Source organism: Lissotriton vulgaris, chromosome 10 (genome assembly GCF_964263255.1).
Source record: "Lissotriton vulgaris chromosome 10, aLisVul1.2, whole genome shotgun sequence".
NCBI lineage: Eukaryota > Metazoa > Chordata > Amphibia > Caudata > Salamandridae > Lissotriton > Lissotriton vulgaris.
Genome location: NC_141698.1, coordinates 120319517 through 120335612, shown reverse-complemented (window position 1 = coordinate 120335612; position 16096 = coordinate 120319517). Strand labels below are relative to the sequence as shown.

Below are 16096 nucleotides of genomic sequence, written 5' to 3'. Positions count from 1 at the left end.
CCCACTTGCATCCGCTGGATGAGCATAGGCTTCGCTCCAAGCACTTTCCGCACCAATACTTCTCTTCTCTCTCTAACAAAACAGCAAGGGTTGCCATTTTAGTCTCTCGTCATTTTAAGGGCAAGGTATTAGCCAAAGAGGCCGAGCTGCGGGGAGGTTGTTCGCATACTCACTACAAATGGGCACCGAAAAAATGACATTAGCCTCAATATATTCCCCTAACGAAGGGCAAGAGACTTTCTTGAAACAAGCAGTGATGAAGATCATGGGGTCCTGTGGTCCTCTGGTCTTGGGGGGGGGGGTGGGGGGGGGGGGGGGGGAGGGTTGGGAACTTTAACCTTGTCTTCGATAATGACATGGATCGATCTGCACACAGATAGAACAGATGGGCACACTCTCATGGGAAGGGTTGGCTTGGATCACCAACAGGGGCCTCATCGATATCTGGAGGTCTACTCATTTGCAGGTCTGAGATTACACATACTATTCCTACCAGGAAAACATACGCCAGGATAGACTATTTCTTGGGCTCCCACAACCTGGCTCTTAGGGTGCAGGATCTCACCATTGAACCTCGATTCCTGTCAGATCACACAGCTGTAGTGGTCAATATAGACATTCCTAAACATAGCCCAAACCCAAAGTCATGGCGCCTGCGAGACAGCTTCTTGTATAGCCCTGATATTGTAACGCAAATAACCAGAACGATCAAAGACTATCTGGCAATCAATGACACCCAGGAAACAGCAGTTTCCTTTCTCTGGTATGCACTGAAGGCTGTGGTAAGGGGTGAAATGATCGCCATATTGTCGGCCGAAAATAAAGAACGTAGGGATAAAAGGGAAAACCTCTCCCAACAAGTTGCAGAGCTCGAACACATTCACAAACATACTGGAGCCCCACGGGTTTGAAGGCAGTTGGAGGCCGCTTAAAACCCAACTTGCCGGAGTGGATACGGATAGGGAAGAATATGCCGCACATTGCGTAAAACATACATTTTATGTCGGGAACGACAGGGCAGGCCATCTCCTTGCTAACAGACTGAGGATCCGGTGGCAAGGACAGCGGGTCCAGGAGGTATTAGATTCTGATGGCCAGGCGCAAACCGAGGATCCCCACATAGCAGAGGCATTTAGAGATTATTACCAAAAGCTTTACGCTGCATAGAGCCTCCAACCAGAGGAAATCCGCCATTTCTCCAAAAAGCGCATACATCTACTCTCACCTAGGACCAACGGGAAAATCTGGCCTGCCTGATTAAAATCGAGGAAGTCATTGCAGGTATAGCCCAACTAAAGCTATCTCAGTCCCCTGGTCCCAACGGCAGCCAAGCAATCTTTTACAAAACTTTTTCCCCGATTCCGGCCCCCTTCCTCACCTGACTTTTTAATGCACTGGGGATCTCTGTGACCACCCCCCCCGAACCCCCAGATGAAAATGGGCTCTATCGCTGGTATCCCCAAACCCTGGGGCGCGGGGGCCTTCCGGGCCTTATTGACTAGGATCAAACATGTGTTTGTCCCACAATGCCAGTGTGGAGACCATTCGCGCAGGGTCCTCCACCTCATAGACAAGGCTCAGAGACACAGCCAAGAACGTATGCTCCCATCAGTCGACACAGAGAAAGCGTTCAACAGAGTTCATTGGCCCTATCTTGAGACCACTTTAAAACATTTCTGCATGGGGACAGCTTTAGGAGATGGATCTCTGGCACTATGATGGCCCTACCGCTGGCATTCGGAATAATGTCCACTCTTCCACCCCATTCACAATTAAAAGAGGCACCAGACAAGGATGCCTGTTGTCACTGTTACTCTTTCCCTTATATATGGTGCCCACGGCCCATAAGAGTCCGATCTCACCCGGCAATCAAGGGCATTAAGTTTAGCGGGCACTCCCACACGATCAGCTTGTACGCTGATGACGTCTTAGCGATGCTTGAGGACCCGGCCTCTTCCCTACCGGCATTCCTTGACGAACTCAAAGCCTTTGGCCAAGTGGCAGCTTTAAAATAAATATCCACAAGTCACAAGCCCTAAACCTAACAATGACACAACAGACATTAACCACCCTCCAACAAGCCTTTCCTCTTCAGTGGGCCACTTCGCACAAAAAAGAAATACCTGGGACTACAGAACGCCCCCACGACTTCCGAGACAGTGACTCAATTACCACACCCAGCCCAGCAGATTCGTTCTGACCTGCGCAGCTGGCGGCAACACACACTCGCCTGGCTGAGGAGGAGAGCCGCAGTGAAAATGGCAATCTTACCTAGGATCTTATACATCTTTCAAGTGATACCCCTAGACCTACCTTCGGGCTCTATCGGCACGCTTCAGGACGAGTTAAATAATTTCATCTGGGCGGATAACAGCCCCAGACTTAGTAGGGACTTAATCTACAGGTCTCTTTCTGAGGGTGGCTTGGGGGACCCCGATCTTGTTCGCTATTACCAGGCTGCTCAGATAAGAATTTTTGTTGAATGGTCACGTGCAGGGTTGGAAAAGCAGTGGCTTTTTAAGGAGATGGTGCTTGCAGGGCAGCCCCTGTGAAAGATTCCCTTTCTTCCAAAAAGCGTACGTCTCCCCAATTTATATCTTTCTTCTATCACCAAGCCAGCCTTGGCGGTGTGAGATAAGGTGGGCACTCATTGCCATCTCCCTTCCATTCCCTCTCCCTTGACACCTATTGTAAAACCCTGACTTTACCCCAGCACTCACGGACCCTGGATTTCATCGCTGTACCCAAGCAGGTTGTAGATTGGTGGGACATCTGTTTGACAAGGAGGGCCCTGTCCCGTTTGACTCCCTCTGCCAAGAACACGATCTCCCCGAAGGTGAGAGGTGGCATTACACCCAGATCCGCCATTGGGTGATGCAACCCACAGTCCTGCCAGGGGCACAACATCACCTCACCCCATACGAATGCTGGCTACTGTCTAGCACGCCAAGCACACGCCTTATTACCCATCTATATAGGTTACTGGCCCCTGAACGCCCAACCACGAAATCAGCCAGAACAACGGCGGTGGGAGGCACAGATAGGGAGGGAGCTCTCTATGAAGGAATGGGACGACTTCTACTACCGCGTCCGAAACACTGCTCGTAACATCCCAGGCATTGGAACAAGCACTAAAATCACAACATATTGGTACCTCACCCCTAATAGACTACATAAACGAATACCATCTAAATCCCCTGACTGCTGGTGCCAGTGCGTCTCTGTTGGAACACTATTGCATATCTTATGGGAATGCCCGAAATTAGCTACTTACTGGACTCAGGTTCTGAAGGACATAGACACTCACCTACACACAGAAATCCCTAGATTCCCGGCATATATCCTTCTTGGTCTCCCCAACACACTCACCTTTCCACTAAAGTCTTGCAGAGGCAGACAGACAGGTTTAGCGCTATTAGCGGCCCTTCAGACCATATCAACGCACTGGGGCACTCAAAATATCCCTACTCATCTAGGCTGGCTACAAAGAGTCTGGTATATAATGGGAATGGAGCGAAATACCCTCACACAGATGAATCAAAGCTCATCATTCCCCAAACTCTGCCAGCCCTTCTTAACCCTCCTCACAACAGAATTTCGTGAACTTATTTGCCCTAAGTACTTACGCTTACACCGCCTCTCTGCCACAGCCTAAACATAGAACTGCTGATGTGGGTCGGGGGTGTAAGGAAATGGCTCTATTCACGAATCTGTTTGTATGTGCAACCAGGTCCGGGTTGGTTGGGTGGGTGGGGAAGGGGGTTGCGGATTCAGTATTTTGTTGCAATTATCACAGCTGGTGGGCCTCCACCCGGTACATATGTCAATCGCTAATTAAATTCAATAACGAAATTTAAAACATAAATATTTCGGTTTGTGGGTTTCCAACCCTATTAAAATAACTCTTACTTTCATTTTTCAAGACGTTATACACAAACTAGAAAGTTATTTTACTAAATGGAACCCTTTATTTTATCAGGGTGGGGAAGGCTAAGTCTAATTAAAATGATGCCCTAACCCTGTGTGATTTACCTTATTTCTATGATCCCTGTTCATATTCAATTGCACTTTTAAACAGAAAAATAGATTCCACTCTTTTACGTCTCTTCGGGAATAATAAACCTGCTCACATGTCCTGGTCATGGTTAAAACTTTCTAAACATCATGGTGGAGTACATATTTCCAATTTTCCTAAATTCCATTAATGGCTTTGGCTTAATCTTCCCAGTGGTTTCAAAACAATAGTGAAATGCCGAAACCTTTATGGTTTCTCCCTGAGTCCTCATTTATTTCCCCCTTCTCTTTTATCAAACGTTTATCCTTTAGTCCAAGATAAGTTTCTATCTCGTCCTTATTGCATACTCCTATAAATTTCTACAACCTCTACTCTTTCTAAAGTTACTCCCCTTAGTACAAAAAATATCTCAAAATAAATTATGGCGTCTTCCTTTGGAAAACTTGGAGGGATAAAGGTGTTAATTTTATTAACCAGATAATTCTTAATGGCAATCCCCTTCCGGTCTCCAAAGCCATAACACTTTTGGACTACCCCAAGCATTTCCAATTAAGTACAAGCAGTTAACCCTACATATTCAAGATTCCATATCAACACTACAAGATGATAACATGCCATCCCAGTATGAACCTATATTACTTACTTTATTAGCCTATAATTCGAATAGTCAGGTAGCTTAGAGTCAAAAACCACCAGAATCGTGCAAAATGTGATACTAATATGGCACTTAGCACAGTGTTATGTAGTCATATGAACACCGATTTCTGATATAGACCACAAAATTCTGACCCCCCTTTTCAGGCGTGTGATGTCATAATACAAAATGTCAGCCGCAAGGGCCAGTAAATTGTCATAATTGTAATGTTTTTTTAGCCAAGGATTTAAAAAAAATGCAATTTTATTGACTCATAGTACACTATAATAAGTATGCAGATATATCGTAGATTTCCAGGGTGTTCCATATAACTTGCTCACCCCCTTAACTTTTGAATGACTAAAGATATACATTTCAAACAACATCATGGTTCATCTAAAAAGGTGTAGTTTATATTGTTACCATTTCAGGGGTACTTGGGCCCCATATAAATGGTGTACCAAAAGTCTATTGCAAACAGGCATGCACACTTAGCATATTCTCCACCAGGCTGTATTGCACAGCCTGGGTGGAGAACTTGCATAGCCTCCCAGCCCCTGCCCAACGGGAGGAGGGTGGGCGCACACTGCCTCACATCCCAGCACCCAGCGAGTGGTACAGAGACCGGAAAAAACTTTGGTCAGCATTTTCAGCACCCCCAAAAAGAATGTGTAGCTCTCTACTGAAGAAGGACAATTATCCTGAAACACGTGTCTAGAGATACACAGCATTGGCTGCACTAACAAGGGTTAAAAACTAAAGCCTGACACCGAATAAGTGTTATCATGCACTGCATGTACTATAATGCATCGGGGCAAAATGGGTGCTGGGATTTGAGGCAGTTTGCGCCCACCCTCCTCCTACTAACTTCGTGAATGTACCTGGATCCTTTTACATGAGACCCTTTTAGACATTGTCCAACTTCACCCTCGCTGGTTACATTGGTTTCAACTAAAATATCAGCCCAGCCACTATCAAGCCAATCACCTGAAAAGGCAAGGAATGACTTCTTTTCAATGTGTAATGATCCCATCATAACTACCATTTTGTCTTCCACATACAGTTACTTACTGCCTGTATGCTTTGTACAAACCTCAACTGCAACTTTTTGATTAATGGTGGTGGTGGAGGCGGCGGCACTAGGAAGACCATGGGGGAGATGGTAAGTAGACGCTTGCTGGGCAGCTGCCCTGCTGTATTGTACTGCACTGCAACTTTGTAATTCTGTTTTCTGGGGATGGCGCATAGTTGCGGGTTTTCATCTTCAAATGTACTGGGTGTCTGCTTGACTTTACCTTTGCTTTACCTCAACTCCTAGTGCCGGAGCCCAAGCAGTCCCCAGTCTGGGGTGGCAGGCCAACCTTTGGATATTTGGCCGTTTTAACTGCTTGATATCCACGGGTCGGGGCACGCGTGGTGGAGGTAGTAGCAAGACCAGGATCACAAGAGCACATGGGCATTTTGAGGGTGCCCAAGCCCACTACATGCCATTCCTGTCTTAAGTAGCTTGTCTGGTTCCCCAGAGGCTTTGTCCTAGCCTCCGACGGCCCAGCAAATGCCCAGCATTGGATATCCTTACTTAAGGCGCTGTTTCTAAAGTCTATGTCCAATCTTTTGCAGTCCTATTTATCAAAAGAGGGGGTCTCTAGGAGCTATTCAAAAGGTCTTGTGACCTGTGCTCACGAAGTTAAACTTATACCAAAAGAGAGTCACCGTTCCTAAGTAGAGAGAGAAAAAGAAGGGAAGTAAGAGGTACTCTCGTCGTGTGCTACTCTAATTGTGAGGGGCACTGTCCTCTCATCTTGATGCCCTCACACACCCCAAAAGATGTCATGCTTCATCATTGGGCTTTTGCTCCTCGTCGGGCCGGCGCTGCAATGCCAATCTTTTGCAGTGTCATATCGGACCTGACCGTCATGACCAGCTTTGGAAAATGGGGAAAAAAACATGATTATTGCTGCCCCTGCCTGCCCTTGGTCCAACCCCGAACAACTTCCATTGACAATTAACATCATCAACAACACACTCCAGACTGAGGCTAGAATTAGATCCCAGGTGAATATACACCAGAAAATGTTATTAAAAGGGGAAAGCCTAAACTCTGAAAATTTTTCCTGACCCAACCTCAATTAATAATGACATTTGCAGAAAATGAATAACCTTCCATTATTACTCTTACTAAGCAGCTTAGAAAAAAGGTTATTGATACAAAAGTCTGTAAAAATGTATCAATTTATGTGTGATCTTGACCAGTCAACAAAATGACACTATGAAAAGAAATCAATACAAACTGCAAACTTCATAAATATTACTCCTTAAATGTGTAGGCTCATGGAACAACAAAAGAAAAAATTGCTCTGTCAATGAGGTCTTCCCTTCCAAGAAAAATTCAACATATTGTGTATATTTCCTAAATTACTGGAAGCTTGAAAGACATACTCAAGACTAATCTTTTGACTCTGTGGCATCAGAATAGTAACTGAAGCAGTAGCATTATACATACTTTAAAGACCGGACTGAAAAAAGCATAGGATGTACCAAGGCAATTTTGGCCTTAACTGACTGTATTTTAAAGTCTTCAATAAATTAAAATATTATTTTCCTGATAGAACTACTTAATAAATGTTTTATACGCCTTAGACAACTTAGCATTGTAAGCAATGTTTAACCCCTTCCATGCGGCCGCGATTCCCCTGGTGTGCTTTAAACAACACGAACAGGGGCGGGCCGTGACGAACCCCAGCCGTCATCAGCACACGAGCACCGTAGTGCATGACGGCTGGGGTTCGTCATCAGCATGGAAGGGGTTAAAAGTAAAAATTTCAACATAATGTTATCAAAACAATAACTATAGCAATAGTATTAGGCTTTGAATACTGAACTAGATAATAACAAGAACTACTATGAAACAGTTTTGATCATCAAAACTGAATCTATTTAGCAATGGATTGTCTCAATTTATTACATTATTATAAGTCTTTTTTTTTACCTTCTAAAATAAAGAACTTACCATAACATACCAGTCATGTTGGAATTTCTGAACAAATAATTTGCCAATTGAGGGATACCTAAATGCATAGTCACTGACAATAGTGTGTCGTTTAAATCCACTGAAAGGTGTGAGTTTTGGGAAAGTTTATAACTTCTTGCCACTGCACTTCCCTCAAATGAATTGCCTTGCAGAAAGGATGAATAGGTTTGACAAACATTGCGTCTTGAGGGTAAAGCAGACAAGAAAAACCTTTTAGGAGTGTGTTGAGAAAAACAATTTGCGTTCATAGGACCGAGCCATATCAAGTGATGGGAGTTTCTCCATTCTGAAGAGCAGAGCTGCCAGATTCAAGAAGCACCCTGCGTGGATGAAGTTTGAGAGAATAAGGGTGTAGCTGCCGAAAGAGTGGCAGGAACCAGAAGCTTTATAATATTTAGTACGATAAGAAGAATGGTGTAAAAGAAATGTAATGAAAAGTGGGTAATGTGTCATAGGTTTGTTAAGAAAGGTGAATCGCGTATTTAGGACCATTTATGACTGTGAAGGTTATGAGGAATATGGTCAAGATGGTGATGTCTGGAGTATGTCAAGAATTGCCAAAATGGGTACTGAAGTAGGTTGGCCGGTTCGTTCCTGGTGGGTGGAGTTCTCAATGAAAGGGGCTAGAATCTCATTCAAGGGACTCCAACCCAGGCCATTCCAGAAAGCCTTCTAAATGGACAAAGGACTATGTTGGTCGAGAGTGGTCATATTGCACCATTGCTACTATTATTGTTCTTTAGCTTGAAGAGTACATAGTTCTTCACTTTCCTACAGTTCCAATTTTTTTAAAGTTTTTTTTTCCTCAGATTAGATTTTGTTGTTGCACACATAAAGGTAGCAGGATGTGTTGTGGTATAATCTTGTCATTATAGGATGCAGAAGTGGTCTGTGAGAAAATGGGGAATGTTGGGGAGTGAAATTCTGGTGAAGCAGTTGGAGAAGGGCTGCCCACCCAGGTAGCTGGTCACTCGGTGGTGTTGCTCCCGATACTTAGAAACTTTAAAAGGAACTTCTCTTCTCATTTCCTTGTGTGCCAATAGAAAACTTAAAATCAGCCACAAGCATAATCAAACTAATCAAGACATTTCATATTAAAATAAATAATACTGCAATTTATCTAAATATAGTAATTCTATCTACAAACCATATCCATACTCATACTACAGCTCAGAATGTATGCAACGTACCTTGGTGACATTGAAATGTTTCTCAATACCAGCCTATAGAGAATACACTTGTTCTAATTACATGACATCCTTAGGTTTCCATTTTCAATTGATGCATCATGAGGTCTTTAAGATTTCTAGTCTTCCATAATTAAAGGCCGCACAATTATCGGAGATCAAATCACATTTTGTAGCAATCTAACATTTCAAATTAATCCTTACTCTAAATTAAACTAGCAATTATACCATCTACCTTACAAAAGGTAAATTCAGAACTAAAAATAAAAGGCTAATAAAATAGTAAATAATAGAAGCAATTGATGATGATAATTTCAGCTATTGTTTCAAGAGCCTGCACTTACAATCACACAAAGAGGGTGTGTCAGAGAATCCCACCATAACCACATTTTTGATATGCTAAAAAAAATCTCATCTTAAATTCCTTAGGCACCACAGTGCTTTTTAGGTTATTCAAGATTCTTTGTCAGGAACAGAGGAGACTATTATGCTTTCCTTCTTCAGTTTAATCACAAATTATCAAACATTGCAGCCATTAAAGCAAACTACTTTTCTCCATGAACACCAGGGAAAACAAACACAACATTTACAAGTCCTTCTTTATTCTCTACAGCCAGGTCCCAGCTTAGTCTTCTGTCACTGCCCAAGCTCCCTCTTTCTTCGCTGCTTAGCAGCCAGTTAAGTGGTGTTTTACTTTTCTCCCGTATTGTACAGTATTTCTGTGTGTCTTTACTGAAGTGCGTTTAGCTTGCATTAGTGAATTGACATTGCGCGATTCCGTGCTTTTCTTTAGAGATCCCTGGTTGTTGTCACTGGACCACTTCTGCGCTACTTACACGACTTATCCCCGCTTGTGGACAGCGGTGAGGTCCTTAGGTCCCTAGAGTGTGCTGTGGTGAGGCACAGCATGTCGGCTCTGCGGCGTGGATCTCCCTCATATCGGACTACAGCGCATGTGCTGTGAGAGCCTGAAAGTGACCGATCCTTGCCCCACTGCTCAGAGTGACACCCAGCCCAGCACTGGGTCGATATTTTCCCGTTTTGTGATCCTGGATGCCCTAGTGGGGGTCTGTATTACAGCGTTTGATGCCGTCTGGGGTCTGTAACTGTGGTATGGCCTAACAAGCCCATAAATAACCGTCCCAGGCAGCTTATTACCCTCAATATCCAAGGGTGTCTGTGTCACCAAAGCTCTAGCCCTTCTTATGTGCCTCTGGCCACCCACATAATCTGGGCTCCTCCCAGCTTTCTAAAAACATACATGCTTGTGTGACTCCCTGATAAGGATGAAGAGGCTGGCTCCTCTAGATCCCGGCGCCCAGCTTCAGATCCCGTTCCAGCACCACAGATGGTCTTGGATATCCTGGACCCGATCAATATTATCTACCCGAGGTTTGCAGAATGGGTCCCACCTGAAAAAGTGGTTAGCCACGTGGCGCAGTGGCTGCGCAAGCCTTTAGAAAAGGTGGCTCGCCAAAGCATTAAAGCAGGGTGCACTCGACCTACCCTGGAAGGGAAGGTAGCCCTCATCCTGGACATTGACGCCAAGATGGCCAGGTTTCTTGCGAAGTTTATTATAGTCGCAAAGAAAGGCATAGCTAGATAGCGGCGTTAATGCCAGGACAAACCGCTGGACGCCATTGGCCCTACAACTAAAATATTAGATATGGCAGAGGAGGCCAAGGCATCGGGTTCCCTCATCGCAGCGGACGTCCTTTCCAACTGGGCCCAGCGAGCAATTGTGTTTATGAGGAATGCAAATTGCCCGCTGTACGCAAATTGCCCGCTGTCCACAAAGTGGCGCCACTCCCTTTTGATAAAGGTAGACCTCCAAAGTGTGTTTACCAAGGGGATAGTCAAGGCAGGGGCCCCTCTACTGGTCCCTTCTCATACCCACCAACTCCCAGGGAACAATACTCCATATGAGGCAGTAGCAAACTAACCCGCACTTTACCAATTTCTACCCGACAAGAGGACAACGCTTCTGTGGTCCTGGAGCTTTCAAAGGAAAAACAAACAGCAATGCTGTAAACTGTAAGTGTCTTTCTGTCCACTCACATAAGGGGGGGGGGGGGGGGGTGGGGGGTGGGGGGGGGCTGGCACTCTTTCTTCCGGTCTAGGCAGCAATGACTTCAGACACTTGGGTCTTGCAGACACTGCAAGGGTTCCACATAGAATTTTCCAGTAACCCTTATCAGGCTTCCCATCCACATCCCAAATTGTTTTTCCTCCTGAGACGCAGCGCTCATAGACGAGAAGGTCCAAGACCTCCTTCAGAAAAGCACAATCTGTCAATAGGTTGTGCATCTCAATGGTTTCCTCAGCAACCCTTTTCTATTCCATAAGTCCGATTGGGACCAACGGCCTTTGATCAACCTCTTCAACTTCAACGAGTGGCTGGTGTACCGCCACTTCAAAATGAAGGGCATTCATCTACTCAGGGACGTGTTGCTCCTATCACACTGGATAATGTGTCTGGACCCGAAGGACGCATACCTAGCGTTGCCGTTTTCTGCAGCTCATCATTCAATACTAGACACATCCCAGAATGGGTTCCGCCCGGCATAGCACCATGTCTGCTTTGCTGATGGTCATAGAACAGCTGCGGACCGCCTCGGATGCCGGCAAAACTACAGCATTAGTTCTGCTGGATCTAAGTGCGGCCTTCGACATGGTCTCCCACAAAATTCTGCTCCATCGCCTGGAGGAGATCGGGGTCAACAATAAAGCCCTTTCCTGGTTCTCGTCTTTCTTGGCCGATCGGACATGCCAAGTAACTGCCCCGCCTTTCTTCTCTCGCATACACCCACTATGCTGCGGTGTTCCTCAGGGGTCAGCATTGAGCCCTATCTTATTTAATGTCTACGTGATACCACTGGTGCTGATGGCCAAGGCCTAGGGGATCTCCCTGATGTTATATGCAGATGACACCCAGCTGGTGATTACTTTTTCCAACAATCCCAGCCAGGACGCGGCAAAATTTAAAGAAGATTTAATGGCCATCTTGGAGTGGATGACTGCTAATTATTTGCAGTCAAAATCAGCCAAATCCGAGATCCAGAGATGGGAGTCCTTGCCTACCAGAAGGGACAATGAATGGTGGCCTCCTGCCCTAGGAGTGCCCCCACACCCAAACATGGGGTGAACAACTTGGGCATTATGATGGATAAAGAACTCACTTTGGAGGTGCATGCCAAATCTGTGGCTGGGAAATGCTTCAGACTACTGCGAGGTCTAAAGCCTATACTCGTTTGTTTTTTTAACTCTCAAACGCATCAGCTGATCATCCAAGCCTCCTTCCTGGCCAGATTGGACTACTGTAATATGTTTCTCCTGGGTTCCAATAAATCTGTGATCAAAAGACTGCAGCGTGTCCAGAACGCTGCAGCCCGCGTTATTTTTGCCCTCCCTTAACTCTCATGTCTCCAACCGCCTACACTGGCTACCCCTTGAACAAAGAGTTTGTTTTAAAACATTATGTATCAAGCATAACATTCTCACAGGCATTGGCCGAGGAATCCTGAGCGATCTATGCTTCTACTATGAACCCACATGAGCGCTGCGCTCGGCAGACGTGCTCCTTGCCAGAATCCCACGAATTCGATGGGTCAGATCGGGTGGTCGATTTTTTAAGCGGTTTGCTCCTGCCTTATAGTGGAACTGATCACCTGACACTCAGAAAACTGGTGAAGACCTGGCTCTTCTCCCACTGCTAATTTTCCTGCCCTGCCTCCTCACTCAATGTTCTGCTTCAGCACTGGTTGACTCGAGGCTGGGGCAGCCATGCACTATACAAGTATTTTAACATAACATAACATGTGGCAATCTCAGACCTTCAAGTTAGTCACCTTCGTTCCGGCTTTTCATCAGCACCCTGGTGCTTTATGAAGGTCCTCAAGCCGTCGGTGAAATTCCTCAGAGTACAGGGAATTCAGCTCATCGTGTACCTAGAAGACATGCTCCTCTGGCCCCAATGGCTCAAGAAACTGATAACACACTTTCAGACAGCAATACACCTTTGGCAAAGCCTCAGGTTCGTAATCAACGAAAAGTTGTCTTTTCTTACCCCGGCTCACAGAGCAACCTTCCTAAGTTTAGTCATAGATTCCACATCGGCATCCCTGAATCTTCTGTCTCTAGCGATGGCCAAGATCAGGCACAAACTCCGTCAGACATAGGCGACGCCTCACACGTCAAACAGACAGATTGCTAGCTTAGTCAGACTCCTCTCCTCATCGATCCAGGCACTTTTTCCTGGTCCTCTGCATTATCGACCCCTGCAGCACCTCAAAGCGCACCACTGTGTAAGGATCTAACCTATTTGCAGTCGGTTCCACTGTCAAGCGAAGCCAAAGAGGAGATAGAATGGTGGCTCACCCATATGGAGGCTCACCCATATGGAGGCCTGGAACGAGAGAGCAATCTTCGGTTCCGATCCCGATTTGGTGAAAAAATCTGACTGCAGCAGGTCCGAATGGGGAGCAATGTGTGAGGATTTCTCCACCCCGAGGAAGCTGGTCACCACTCAAACAGCACTTACATATAAATGGTTTGGAGCTCCTGGCAGAGTCGTTCGTTGTTCAGTGTTGGACAAAAGACAGGATTCCATCTTAGTTCCTCCTGAAGATGGACAATGTCTCAACCACCCGGGGAACACCAGGTATTGCGCCCCTGGCGAAAGAATTCTGGACTTTCTGCCTGGAGAATAGTGTGTCTGTCACGGCGGAACACCACCCGGGCCAGGCAAACCAGATAGCGAACTGGCATTCCCAGCACTTTTGGGCCTCGAGCTTATGGAAGCTGGACCCTCACATCTTTTGCAAGCTGGTCAACAAATGAGGTCCATTCTCAATCGACCTGTTCGCATCTTGCCTCAATCACCAGCTGCCATGGTACTTCAGCTGGAGGCCAGACCCTGAAGCAGAGGCGAAGGATGCATTCTACCAAGATTGGAGTCAGGAAAAGGGCTATGCTTCCCCCCCTTCTAAATGATCACCCAGGCCTAAACTCAGATAGGCAGGCAGCAAGCGGAGGTGATCATGATTACACCCATATGGAAGTCTCAAGTGTGGTTTCCAGTTCTTCTGGAACTTTTCTGGGATTCTCCAAACGAACTACCCCACTTTCCTCACATTCTGCTGTATCAGGCTCTCGAATAGCACAGATTGGTTAATGAGGGATCTTGATCACTGATGTAGTGGCAGAGTACAGGCAACACTCCCAGGACTTTCGCAGCTTGCTGAGTTCCTCTTCCTCAAGGCCTGAAAGGACAGTACTACCAAAAGTTACCGTTCATCCTGGACGAGATGGGAATGTTAGTGTCTGCGACGGGACATGAATCCTGTGGAAGGTGCTGTAGTGCAGGTGCTCTGTTTCCGGTCAAGCCTTGCAGAAGAAAGGCTAGCGTATCGATCAATTAACGCTTTCCGCTCTGTGATTTCAGCGGGACATACCCCAGTAGACGGGGCCCTGTGGGCGCGCACCCTTTCTTTGCAGGTTGCTTGGGGGGGGGGGGGGGGGGGATTCGGTTCTCCATTCCACCCAGACCACGCTATGCAGCACTTTGGGACATTAACCTAGTCCTCAACCTTTTCTGGACATAGCAACCGACTCGGTTTCTGTCTCGGAAAGAACTCTCAGCCAAGTTGGCTATATTACATTGTCTTGTATCATGCAAGAGAGTGTTGGCGTACAAGCTTTGGATCTAACGGCCCGTGTGTTCTCCCCAGAAGGGGTGGTGTTCAGTCAGCAGGTATACAACGTGCAATACTCACACAATTTCCCAAGCTCTGTGTGGTGCAATGCCTCAAAGCATACGAGCAAATGACTGAAGAGGTTAACCTCCAGGGGAGAGGCAACTTCTCATTGCATTGAGAAAACAATACAAGGCGGCATTTTCCCCGACTATAGCCTGTTGGGTGATGCAAGAAGCTGGCATAGTTACCAACATGTTTGGAGCACATGCAACAAGAGGAGCAATGGCTCTGAAAGATTCTTGTCTGGATGCATGCTGGGAAATCTCATGTGTGCCGCAGACTAGTCTTCGGACTCTACTATTAAGTGATTCTACTTTAAGCCAGTGGAGGATATAGCCCAATTGGTGGTGAGTAAGCTTTGAACTAGCATAATCCCCGCTTCCGGTCCTGACATAATGAAAAATTTCCTAGCCTAGTGAAGGTAAGTTTCAATTCTATTAAGGACGCGGAGGCGAGGAGTATTCTACCCAGTGCCCAAAGGAAAGCAATCCCACACCGTTCTGGAGTAAGTTCTTTGGTCTAACCTTCATGAAGTTTGTTGTGATCATGTTTCATAAGTAAAATGGTTCCACCTACCTATTACACTGTTTGGTGTTTGCCTCTCAAAGGAAGATGTTGGTATATACAATGTTGCGGTTTTCCCCTTAAAGATGTTTTGCCAAAGAAGAGGTTGTTGAACGGTCACTGATGCAATATCTCATTGCAGGATATGATGGAGAGAAACAGGATGCATGAAAAGGACCTGGTGGAGTGATTCATGCGAAGAAAGAGGAAGAGTGGACAGCGACAGAGGACTATGTGGAGACCCGACTAAAGAAGGACTTATAAACTTTGGGTTCGTTTTCTCTGGTGTTCATCGGAAAAGTCATTTGGTAATGCTTTAATGGCTGCTGTGTTTGATGATTTGTGATTAAAGTGAAGAAGGAAAACATAATCCTCGCTTCTGTGTCCTTCATAGAATTGAGACTTACCTTCACTAGGCTAGGCACATTTTCTTTGTCAGTTATTTGAGTCTTAATGTAGCTTTTTCTCAATTGGATAAATTCATCAACCTTTAAAATGTTATTTATTAATTCTCCTTATCTGCTATGAAATACAATACAACACTATCTGAATATATTTTTTATACAATAACATGTTTTGCAAATGGCACCAAATAACCAATCTCATTCTGATTATTACAGCCTATGGCGCAATTCATATAATAAAAAAGGAGAAGGGCACCCAAGCTGAATTCCACATATGGTCTCGGTTTATGAAAATATTTTTAGTTTACATAATATACAATACACTTATGAATCTGTTGCACTGGGACAGAAATCCACATCTGTTTTACATCTGAAGCATACATTTCCTTATTCAAGAAGATGAACAATTTTTCAGGGGCGTCAAACAAACAGCAACATATATAATATCATCAAACCTATTCTTTCACTTTCAAATGCTTTGTATTTGAAGCTAAACACCTGCCCA

The 16096-nt window shown here is 45.4% G+C and overlaps 1 protein-coding gene across 1 annotated transcript in view; it reads right to left on the bottom strand.

Annotated features, from left to right (window-relative positions):
• The window catches only part of FBXL18 (F-box and leucine rich repeat protein 18), a 79328-nt gene that overhangs the window by 22199 nt on the left and 41033 nt on the right, over nucleotides 1–16096 (bottom strand). The gene's annotated exons all lie outside the window — the stretch shown is intronic.